Raw genomic sequence first — 13,401 nt, 5'->3', positions numbered from 1 at the left:
AGGACACTTTCAAATTCATACCATACCTTTTACTTTTTACAATAGTATATTTGGGGTTGGTACATACCACTGATGTGTTTGTGCCTCTATCATATTTGCTCAGATATAAGGGGATCATCTAATATTTGAGGCCTTCTTCTAATAAGGCTAATACAGTAATATGAAACGTGTGTACACAGTCACACACACTGGGCTGAATTTTCAAAACACTTACGTGCATAAAGTTAAGATATACTGTATGTGCATAAGTAGCCAGTACTCATGTAATTGTTATTTAACAAACATCAAAGGTATGTGTGACCATTAGATTTTGTGCACACACACATATATATACACAAGAATAAGGGTAGTCTAGTAGCATTGCAAAGAAGGTCCAACAGTTATATGCATAAGTTACTATTTTATAAGACACTTACACATGTTCATTTGTCAACCAAAGTAATTTTACACCTGCTAATTATTTTGCGCAATTGATATCAGACTTGTTTATTTTGTATTATTGGCTGGGTAGGATGACTGGGTGAATTAGGAGGCAATCAGGCTGAAGAAACCAAAGGGTCTTGATGACCTGAGAAGAAATGGGTAAACTAGTGGAGGAATTGGGGTCTATTATGAGAAAGTCTTACTTTATTTTTGCATGTGAAATATACATGCATAGATTTTTGTAATTGGTTGGAAAGGTATGTGCATTCAATGCATTGAAATATTTGCTTTCAATGCATTGCATGTATTTGTGTGTAAGCATACATACATGCGTATGTTGCAGAGTGGAGGTATGCCTATTTTATAATACATGCGAATCTGCCATACACTGTCATAACATATTATCATAGATCTACATGCAGCTATATATGCATATAAAGGTGAATTTTAAAAGCCTTATGTACGCCGAAACCAGGTGATACATGCAGATGTGGGCTGGTGTGTACAGCACAAATTTTAAAAAGTATGGGGCGGATTTTCAAAGGCCCGCGTGCGTAAATCCGGGAGGATTTACGCGCGTAGGGCCCTCGCGCGCCTATTTTGCATACGCCGCCGGCGCGCGTAAAGCCCCGGGACGCGCGTAAGTCCCGGGGCTTCCTGTCGGGGGCGTGTCGGGGGGCGTGTCGAGATGACGCGCCATTTAGGGGGCGGGGCGTGGCGTTTTGGGGGCGGCGATGTGGGCGTGGTTTCGGCCCGGGGGCATTCCGGGGGCGTGGCCGCAGCCTCTGGAACAGCCCCCGGGACCGGAACACGGAGCGGGGCACCTGGCCGACGCGCGCAAAGTTACGCCTGCTTTCAGCAGGCGTAACTTTGCCGACAAAGGTAAGGGGGGGTTTAGATAGGGCCGGGGGGGTGGGTTAGGTAGGGGAAGGGAGGGGAAGGTGCGGGGAGGGCGAAAGAAAGTTCCCTCCGAGGCCGCTCCGAAATCGGAGCGGCCTCGGAGGGAACGGAGCCAGGCTGCGCGGCTCGGCGCGCGCAGGCTGCCGATTTTGCGCAGCCTTGCGCGCGCCGACCCCAGATTTTATAAGATACGCGCGGCTACGCACGTATCTTATAAAATCAGGCGTACTTTTGTTCGCGCCTGCTGTCCGAACAAAAGTACGCGCTCGCCCAACTTTTTAAAATCTGCCCCTATGTGAGTACACGCATATCTCCTGGTATGCGAACAAACCTTTTTTTTTTTTACAAAAAAGGGACGGGGTGCGGGCTTGGTCTGGGCAGGTCATGGGCATTCCAGGAAAAATATGAATGAAACCAGGGCATAAGTATTTATGTGCACCAGTACACACTGGGGTCCCTATCCGCATAACTTTCATTCTGCTATGGATGGTGTGTAACTATTAAAACAAAAAATGAGACTAGCTAGTGAAGGGTTGGGGCTAAAAGGGTAAAAGGGAGGCTTATTAACTAGAGGGGTTAAGAGGTACTATCCTTTAACTGAGTAAACTGGGAATGGACTGGGGAAACTGGTATTGCATTGGCACATGTATCTACTAGAATTACCCACTTACACGGCAGAGGTGGCATTTGAGCACACATGAATGTATCTACAGCCTATTTTATATCATGCGCACATAAAATGGCTGTGTCCATTAGCGTGCAAGAGCGCCTGTGCACTGATATGAAAGTTATCCTCATTCGGTATATGGGGGCTGCATGGAGTTGCTTGAACATTAACATCTCTGTGTATACTGTTGCACCTGAAATGTTGTAAGCCATGAAGCAGCAATAAGGGCTCATTTAGCCCAAAGGAAACATAAGACATCAAGTTCTCTTTCCATGACCCCCAGTCTTTTGCATTCTTTTACCTCACATGGATTGTACTCTTTATTTGGCAAGTAATTATTCAAGAGCTACTGAAATCTCTATATTATTCCACTAATGTATCAATTAAGGAAAGCGTTCTATCCAGATTAGAAAGATTTGTCAGCCTTGGCCATGGCTTTGTTCGGCCTGTTTTATGGACATCTTCATAATTAATGGAAAAATCATTAGGAATTCAGTGTTTGTTAAACCATGTGGCTGCAGAGGCCCCACTTCATTTTAATTGCATTCATTCGATGTTGGCAGTATTATACAACATAATCACTAATAAATGAACTTTTAATTTGGGCCAATCAACAGAGTTACTTTCCTGCCAATATACTTGTTGTTTTGGTGATGGTTTGTCTCAGTTTTTGATTATTTGGACATAAGATGATTTACTGGAAATCACTTTCAGTACCAGAACTGCTTGCTTTCATACAACAATGGTTATGCGTTATTTGGTGACTCATAAAGTCCGAATACGTAGTTCTTGATAACCCGTACAGATAGGTCAATATTATTCAAGTTCAGAATTGCGGCGCAGCTATTTTATTTAATCAAATTATTAGACACTAAAGGAAACCTATCAAAGGGGAGGGGGAAGGGGGTGACACTTCAGTTCCCACTAATTAGCTTCCTCCTGAAGGCTTTTGCCGGTATAGTGATGTGTCACTAACCCATTAGCGAGGCCAACAGGTGCTGTGGCCCACTTGTTAATGTGACAATCCGGGACAGTTTCTCTCATTATCACCCTGCTAGCACTGCCTCTGCAATGTAACATGGCCATCATTGTTCTGCTGGTTAGCTAATCAGAATTTGAACCACACTACCAAGAACACAATGGGCTAATTGAAAATGACTGGAATGTCCTTTTTACATGGCAATCATCTCCTAAGGTGACAGACATACATACTAGCCCAGGAAAGTGATTTCCAGCCTTGGTATCTTGCTTCTAAGCAGCATTGGTAATGACTATTTAAAACAGAAAAAGGAAAGGATTAAAAATGACTTAATGTGCTTTTTATGGCTTAACAAGTATTAAATATACATAAGCAAAGTATACGCTGATATAAACATCTTTCTCATAGGTTCAGGTTGTTTTTTTTCCTGCGTAAGTGCCTTTACAGTACTTCTTTCAGCATCTGCCAATTTTTCAAAATATTATTCAAATGTATAACATATAAGGCAGAAGGTGTTAAGGAATGTGTAGACAAGGGACAAAGAGTGGTAATATAGAGTGAATTTTCAAAGGGCTTTCACATGTAAAATTAGCATATGGGCGAATAAGTAGCATATACATGCACATATGCTGTTTTATAAACCTCAAGAGCATATATATATATATATTAGCAGTATGACACGTGCATTTTACCGGGCAGTCTAGGGCATTTTGGGGCATTCAGGAGAGCCCAATGCAAATTGCTATTTTGTGCATACATTACCAAATCGGTCACAACATTTTTTACCTGCTAATGGCCTCATGCAATTGAAATAGGACTTGTCTTTTGTCTGCAGTTTTTGGGTTAGAGGTCTGAGTGAAGGTGTAGGGGGACAGGGTGAACTGCTAGGAGGACTAGATGAACTGGAGAAGGATTGGATGAGCTGGCGGAGATAAAGGGGAAACTGGTGAGTACATGTATGTAAGCAAACGTTTTCAGGACTGTATATACACACATACTTCATAAAACACCTGCCTCCATGTTTAAAATTCAGGGTTATTAGGTAGACATGTTATATATTTTTACATGCCCAAAATATAGTGTGAATGTTGATAAAACAGCTAGAGAAAGTAAGTGTTTTCTGGCATTGGAAATATAAGTCTTTACTACTATATCAGATGAATTTTTGAAAGCCCAACCAGCGCATCAATTAGGGGATACAGGAATATGTTGGGCCGGCGCAAGAGGATTTTAAAAAAACCACTCGGATCTCCCACAGTGAGCACAAATGAAAAGTTCCGAAAAAAGGTGGGGCGTTGGTGGGGTCTGGGTGAGACATGGGCATTCCTGGATTTCAACTTCAGATTAGCGTGTAAATACTTACGCGCACATGGGCACGCCAGGATCCCCCGCCGCGTAACTTTACTTCTGCTATGGATGACATGTAAGTTAGAAAATAAAGATACACAGATTGGTGGGGTTTTAAGGGTTGGGGCTAACTGGGGAGAGGGGAGGCTGTTAAACTTGGGGGATTTGACGCAGCATAAGAACATAAAATATGCCATACTGGGTCAGACCAAGGGTCCATGAAATTAAGTATCCTGTGTCCAACAGTGGCCAATCCAGGCCCTGAGAACCTGGCAAGTACCCCAACATTAAATAAATAGATCCCAAGCTACTAATCCTTATTGATTAATAGCAGTTTAAATACTTCTGCTCTAGGAAATTATACAAACCTTTTTTAAACCCATCTACACTAACTACCATAACCACATCCTCTGGCAATGAATTCCAGAGCTTAATTATACGTTGAATGAAAAATAATTTTCTCCTATTTGTTTTAAATGAACTACTTGCTAACTTCATGGAGACTCCCCCTAGTCCTTGCATTATCCAAAAGTGTAAATAACCAATTCGCATTTATCCATTCAAGTCCTTTCATGATTTTGTAGACCTCTATCATATCCCTCCTCACTCGTCTCTTCTCCAAGCTGAACAGCCCTAACCTCTTCAGCCTTTCCTCATAGGGGAGCTGTTCCATCCCCTTTATCATTTTGGTTGCCCTTCTCTGTACCTTCTCCATCGCAATTATATCTTTCTTGAGATGTGGCGACCAGAATTGCACACAGTATTCAAGGTGAGGTCTCACCATGGAGCAATTCAGAGGAATTATGACATTTTCCATTTTATTCACCATTCCAGTCCTAATAATTCCTAACCTTCTGTTTGCTTTTTTGACCGCTGCATCACTGAGCTATCCACTCAAAATTGGGTGCACTTCTGCTCATAGACAGACTATTTTATAACATGTGGTGCATATATGCGCTTGTGTTATTAAATAGTCGTGTCCATGAGCGCGGGCCGACAAACGCGAGCACATGTGAGTCTGTGTGCCTGTTTAAAAGTTACCATCCCTATGCACATACTTTTAGGTCAGAAATAACATGGTATTTTTATATAAACTGTGCAGCACCTGACACACAGTTTATAAAATACTTACATCTCAATGTGTCACCTTCCATGTGCAAATCGCATACCATGGACAGTTTTAAAAGTACAGCTCCTTATGTGATCGAATTGTTTTGTTTTTGGAAGAACCAGTTCATTCCTTTTCTTCTGAAAGGAGCACAATGCATTCTTTCTCCAGTGACCCCCAAGGAAGAAAAGTCCTTTATGAATAAAGTCCTAAAAGAATTGTCTCCTCTAAAGTGATCTTTTTTCCTATCCTTCACAGATTTAGGTGTTTAAGATTTTTTCCTCGGCTCATACTTTCAGTCATGTCACTTTTTGCAATATACAACAGCAACTTATGTGTCATATGGGGTAAAATTCTGCTAGTCAAGTATGTCTCTTAGGACTCACAGATTATGCTGTGGAATGAGATTACTCGAAATTCTCTACACTCGGTAGCTCCGTCATTTGTCTGTGTTATTTCCCATGGTAAAAAACAATCTTGGTTTCATTCTGGTTTAGGGATGATTAAACGCCAAACCCACCAACTAGAAAGGTGCTGGCATAAGTCTAGAATTATAGAAGATCTTCAATTGTGCAAAAGGTGTGGCTAAATATCAATCTGCCTTTCAAGCAGCCAAAAAAATAATTCTTGGCAAGGAAACTGAAAAAAGCACATAACCATCCAAGGCAAATATTTAAACTCATTTCTCAGTTGGTTGGTAATAAATTCTCTTTTTTGTTGACTGAGAAAGGAAATCTTTATGCAGATAATTTTACTGATTATTTTTGTAATGCTACTGATGACATTCAAAATTAATTCAGTAAAGTAGAGGTTTAACTGGATTTTAATGTAAAGAGCTGTGAAAGCTGTATCCAGATTTTAGCACTTGGGGAGCAAATTTTCTCGTATTAATAAAATTTCACAGATGGGCATGGAAAAGATTCTGAAAACGTTGACACCAGTGACTTTTGTCCTGGACCCTATTTCTTCAAAGCCTGTCATGAATTCAGAACTAGGTTTTATTTATTTATCTAAAGTCTTATATTCCGCGAATCCAAGTTCAGTGCAGATTACAATTTCACATTCATAATATAAAACAATCAAAATATAAAATACATTTTATAAAACAGCAAAACATAATGACAATAAAACAAAAATTAAATAAAAAATCCAACAATTCTTGAAACTGCTATCTCACATCAATGCACACTACCCTCAAATGCTTGCCTCAGTCTTAACAAGTTTCCAAAACTTTAAATAATCCTGCTCTATCTCACCTCTGTCATTAATTTTAGCCTTGAACATGGTCTAGTTCCCTCTGTATTGAAACAAGCTTAAATTTGATCATTTATGAAGAAAGAGAAGTCTGATGTTAATGATTTACAAATTTACAGAAGAATCTCAAATCTCTCTTTTCTTTCTAGGAGGAAACTATTCATGGTAGAGCATATATGTGTATAAGCGGATGCACAATTCCCCTACTATTTTATAAACTCTATGGCAGAACCAGCACAGTTTATAAAATGCCATGTGGTTCTGCTGTGAAGAAACGTGTGTATGCGTCTGTACATGCAAAGATTTCCAATGTAAGAAAAGCAAATTCCTTCTCTGCCTATTGTATAAAATATACACTTCTATACACTTGTATATTTTACATGCAAAAAAATATAAAACACATATGCGTAAAACCCTAAATTATATGCAGATGCAGGTATATTTTAAAAATATGCGCACGAACTTGAAATCATCAATTTGCTGATACTTCTGCCAATCCACCCAGTCCATCTCCAGTTCACCGAGGCCTCCCAATACTTCACCCTGAACTCCCCCCATTTCACCCATACTTTCCATCCAAAAATATGAGGCAACAGATAAGGCTGATATCAATTGTGCTAGTTAATTAGCAGATGTAAATTTGTGCAAATAAATTGACTAATGTATTCATGTAAATCTGTTATAAAATATCAACCTCTTGGCCCTGCCCTAGACTGCACCTTTTCTGTGCAGGTAAAAGTGCAAGCAAAACAAAAAATACATGCATACTTTTGCTGCCTGAACAATCTGGAGGATGCCTTCTTTTCAACTCCACTAAGATCTGTGAGATCTTTTTGCTTGCCAAAATCAGAGGGCTACTTCCTCCAGAAGGACTAGAAGATCATCAGAATGAATAGGAAGGAAGGAGGAGGAGGTACATGAGCTGAATCAGGAGGAAATGCAGGAGATACATTACAAGAGTAAACAACAACCTATCCCCGAAAGGAACACTGATGCTAAGACATAATATTGAAGGTTTAATTATTACAAGAGTCATAGATGTGCAGAAAACTATATATAGATTTAATGCTTCCTTGGCTGCCCTCTTTTTCTGGGTGGAAGCTCTGCTGCCTTTGCCTGTCCCAAGTGTCCGATCACTGCTGACTGTTCCTTCTGAGGGCTTGGAAACCTGGGGCAGTGGCAGAGGTTAATAGCTGCAGCAGAGAACTGGAAGGTTGTGTTTCTCAATCGAGGAGATGTTAAGCTGCACAGACATTGTTTGGCAAGCAATGGTGGGCTTCTCATCTTCAGACACCGAACTAAACGAGGCCATCCCCATCATGGCAGAGGGTGAGAATCCCTCCTGTGCCCTCTGAAAGGGGGATGCCAATCTCTGTGAGGGTGGCAGTTCACCCAGAGATGAAACTGGTGCATGTGCAATTAGCACATGATGAGGTGGAAGCATCATGGACAGCAGTGGAGTAAGAGGTAGAGCTGCCAATATGGTAGGTGGAACTCCGGTATGGGGATGTAACATCCATGGTGGTAGTACAGGGTGGCATTAGATAGCAGGTAGCTTTTCATGGGGGAATTGTCTGGCAGGGTGGCATATGCTGCAGCATCTCCTTCCACACTGAAGTATGGATCTGCATTTCTTCATGCATGCCCCTCAGCTCCTGCCGCACATCCTGCATCTCCACCTGGACCATATTTGTCATGCCTGGATGTCATGCCTGAGGCCTGATTTCTCCTCCACCACTCTAGCATTTAATTCCAGCATGAGCCTCTCAGCTGGAGTTGATTACACCTACTCTTCTCTTCCTGAGAGAAGATCTTTCTCCACTGGGCTACCCTCTCAGTGATGTTTTATGTTTGGGATGTCATAGAGTCATTGACAGACAATGGCATTGACAGACAATCTCCAACAAGATAAAGATCTTACAGGAGACTAAATGCACAGTAGAATCTTTATGGGTAGAAATCCAATCTGTGTTGGGGAAGAATATAGCGATAGGGGTATACTACTGTCTACCTGGCCAAAATGTTCAAAGAAAGTAGGGAAACTAATAAGTTTGACAGAACAGTAATAATGGGAGATTAAAATTACCCAATATTGACTGGATAAATGTAACATTAGGTAAAATTCCTGGATAGAATGAATGATTGCTTCATGGAGCAATTGGTTCAGGAACTAACAAAAGAGGGAGCCATTTTACATCTAATTCTTAGTGGAAAGCAGGATTTTGTGTAAGAGGTAACTGTGGTCAGGTCTCTTGGCAATCTTGATCATAACATGTATTTATTTATTATTTTTTTATTTGGAGATTTATATGCTGTCTAGTCACAGCACTAGGTGACAAACAATAAAACATGCATGGGGGGCAAATATTTGGCTGCTAAGCAGCTAGTTATGTTAGCTGGATAGGTATATCTGGCTAACTTTTGATCTGTCCTACAGCATGGCTAGAGTTAGCCGGTTAGGTTAACTGACTAACTCAACTCCTCCCAGGAACATCAACCACGCACCCCAGGAATGCCCCAGACCTATCTGGCTAAATTCTAGGCAGATAAAGAATTATCTGCCTAGAATTTAGCTGGATAAGTCATCTAAAATAGCAGCTAAGCTATTTATCAGTTATCTGTCTAAATGGCTTTTAAATATTGGCCCCAGTAAAATAATAAATAAATAGTATGAGGAATAAAACATAAAATAAAAAAATAAAAATAAACATTAAAACAACATCTAATAGCAGTTCTGAGATTTAGAAAAAGAGATAAAAATAACTAAAATACTTCAAAATCTGTTGAAATAAATGTATCTTCATCAGTTTCTTAAAAGTAAGTGTACGTTGTGATCAAATTGACTTAATGACTGGAAGGGAGACAATAAGTAAATCTAGAGTTCTAGCATTAAACTTTCAAAAGGAAGACTTTGATGAAATGAGGATATTAGAAAAGTACTAAAAGGTGCAGCTACAAAGGTTAAGAGTGTACAACCAGCATGATCATTGTTTAAAAATACCATTTTAGAAGCACAGACCAGATATATTCCTCATATTAAAAAAAAAAATGGAAAGAAGGCCAAAAGACTGCCAGCATGGTTAAAAGGTGACATGAAAGAGGCTATTTTAGCCAAAAGAACTTCCTTCAAAAACTGAAAGAAGGAGTCATCTGAGGAGACTAGGAGAAAGCATAAGCTTTGGCAAGTTAAATGTAAAGTATTGCTAAGACAAGGTAAGAAAGAATTTGAGATGAAGTTGGCTGTAGAAGGCAAAACTCATAATAAAAACTTTTAAAAATGTATCAGAAGCAGGAAGCCTATGAGGGAGTTGATTGGACCGTTAGATGATGGAGGGGTTAAAGGGGCACTTAGGGAAGATAAAGCCATCGCTGAAAGACTAAAAAATTCTTTGTTTGGGATTTGCCAGTGATAATGTTGGGGAGATTCCCGTTCTGGAAGCCGTCATGAATTCCTCACTGCAAGGGGATGCAGGCATCATGACTGGATCCTGGAAACCTGGCCACGATGCCCATGGTGATCCCCTCGGCATCGCAGACCACCTGCATATTGAGGGAATGGAAGCCTTTGAAGTTATGGTAGTTGGGCCTCATCAGCCGCTGCTGCCTTTATAGTGATGTGAGTGCTATAAAGGCTGCTGCCTTTATAGTGATGTGATAGCCCCCCAAGACAAAGGGGAAGCATGTAATGTGGTAGACATCAGTCATTATTTGCTGCCCTTCAATGGTTTGATCACAAACAAACAGTGCTGGCAGTGGCACACAAACTGACCAACCGAAGATTAAACTTCTGACGCTTCAATTCATGGCAAATCAGAACGTACCACTGTTTTGTATAAATTCTTGCTTCTCTTATAAGCAATAAATGGTGATTCACATTCTGATAGGTTTTCCAAGATTGCATGGATAGTTTATGACAATTTACATGTTTTTTCTCTGCACAAAGTACTTTTTGATCCACTATGTATTGTTTATAAGAGGTCATGATACAACTATCAAGCACAATGTGTTTCAAAATTCAGTAAGGAATGTCAGCAAGCCAGAGTAATTGTAAGTCTTGCTCTAAGGTCAAGTAATGATCTGGAGTGGACAACCTGGTCTCCTCAATCATTCATCCCATTAGAAAGAATGTGCTAATGTAATAGGAAAAATATTTTTGAAATGCACATAAAACATATATCTTAGCAATAAGTCATAAAATTAAGGATCATCACCTGTAAAACACATATTCTCAGTACTACACAACCCTCAACCCCCAACATCAGTTGATGTTTTGATGAGACAGGTACGTCCGATCAGAAAAATACTGTCAGATAAGTTTTTTCTAACAATGTCCCCCATTAAAAAAGGCTTGGACAAGAAGAAATCTACTGCTTATACTTAGGATAAGCAGCATGGAATGTATCTACACCTTGGGATCTTAACAGGTACTTGTGACCTGGCTTGGATACTGTTGGAAACAGAATGCTGGGCTTGATGGACCTTTGGTTTGACCCAGTATGATAAGTCTTATCATACTGATACATCAGCTGATGTCAGGTTTTTGTTGTATAGCAAATTAATGCTTTTTTATTGTTTAATTGTTCGTATGTTTCCAGACTTTCAAGATGTCTATATTTCTACCCCCTTTTATGGTGGACTAAGGCTATGCATTTTTTCTCTTTCTTTCTAATTTTGAAATGTATTTTTTTTCTTGTTTAGCCATTGCTTGTCATAACAATATGGCTGTTTAAAATACTTCAAAGTCTGAAGAAATAAATGAGTCTTCCTAACATTCCTTATTGAATTTTGCAACACATTGTGCTTGATAGTTGTGTCACTATTTCTTTTTTTTTTTTGTTCATTGATCCTTCTAGTTGAGATAGTGTTTTTCTCTTATTTTATTTATTTATTTATTTAATGTCTTTTTTATACCGATAGCCGTTCACACATCGTATCGGTTTACAATTAAACAGGAACCATTGGGCAGAACCCTTACATATAACATTGCAAACAGGTTAACTTTTGGGCAGGGCCCTTACATAAAACTGAGAACAGCAAAATCACTATATACTATCTTCCTTTTTGTTGCTTATAAGAGAGGCAAGAATTAGTATGCCAGTATTATGTTTGTGATCAGGCCATCGAGAGACAGTGATGGGTTCATCCAAGCATGTTTATCAGTTTATGTTGAATTTTAGTTCAGACTGGTCCTTTTTCTTTTAGTTCCACTTATAGGGAACCAAGTTCTGATGTACTGCTCTGATGCCACCACCAGGTGGCAACAAAGAGTGACCAACCTAAAACAGACCTGGGTTAATCCAGTGTTTAGTGAATTATTTTTCAAAAAAGTTTGAATACATGTGCATTGTCTTGGATGGTTTATGTCCTCAAACTTTTTTGTCCATGTTGATTCATTTATGCAGTTAGAACAAAATATGCAATCAAGATTTGCCTCATTGAAAAATCTTTGTTATGTTTTATGTTGTGCTCATGGACCTTTATTCTGAGGAGGGGTTGATGCAACCTGCAGAAAGGAATCCTGCAGGTCACCTCCATTGGCAGGTGGACCCGGATGAGACAGAGGCCCAACTGGAGCTTTGCCTTTATCAGTCCATGTTCACCTCGGGTTGGGCCTTTAGGTACCAGGGCCAGCAGGTCTTAAGTGGGCCTCTGCTAGAGGTCATGAGATCCATTGAAGAAGCTGGGCCAGAGTAGGCATAGATGAAGCATGTCCAGTAGCAGGCCAAGAGTCATGGCAGGCAGTAGTCTAGAGTATCCAGGAGTCAGGTAATAGTTGGAGGTAGGAGGTAGTCAAGAGTATCCATGAGTCAAGTAGTGGTCAGAGGCAAGCATTGGTCAGGAGTATCCAGAAGCCATGCCGAGGTCAATATCAAGTATCCATCCATAGGAAAGGCAGGATAGAAAGGCAGGGCAGGAAGGCAAGGAGCTAAACAGGTAGGCAAGCAGGAAGACAAACAAAATAACTGAAGAACTGAAGAAAGGAACCACTGGAACCAAAGAACGGAGACAAAAACCATTGGAACTAAAAATGAGGACAAAAACCACTTTGAACATAAGAACATAAGAAGAACATAAGAAATTGCCTTGCTGGGTCAGACCAAGGGTCCATCAAGCCCAGCATCCTGTTTCCAATAGAGGCCAAAACCAGGTCACAAGAACCTGGCAATTACCCAAAAACTAAGACGATCCCATGCTACCGATGCAATTAATAGCAGTGGCTATTCCCTAAGTAAACTTGATTAATAGCAGTTAATGGACTTCTCCAAGAACTTATCCAAACCTTTTTTGAACCCAGCTACACTAACTGCACTAACCACATCCTCTGGCAACAAATTCCAGAGCTTTATTGTGCATTGAGTGAAAAATAATTTTCTCTGATTAGTCTTAAATGTGCTACTTGCTAACTTCATGGAATGCCCCCTAGTCCTTCTAGTCCTTCTATTATTCGAATGTGTAAATAACAGTTTCACATCTACTTAAGAACATAAGAACACTTGAACTTGTTCAAGACCTCTATCATATCCCCCCTCAGCCGTCTCTGAACTAAAGAATGAGCACAAGAACTGAAGAATAAAGACAATGACCTCAGGAAATGAAGACAAGAAACACTGGAACTGAGGACGAGGAATGCTGGAACAGCTCACACTACTGAACAATAGGGAGACCTGTTGCCGAGACAAGGCATGACTGTAGCATTGCCCTCTTAGAGAACCTTGAGCTGAC

Source organism: Rhinatrema bivittatum, chromosome 3, assembly GCF_901001135.1.
Source record: "Rhinatrema bivittatum chromosome 3, aRhiBiv1.1, whole genome shotgun sequence".
Taxonomy (NCBI): domain Eukaryota; kingdom Metazoa; phylum Chordata; class Amphibia; order Gymnophiona; family Rhinatrematidae; genus Rhinatrema; species Rhinatrema bivittatum.
The sequence above is the reverse complement of the archived record's forward strand: the minus strand, read 5'-3'. Positions refer to the sequence as shown.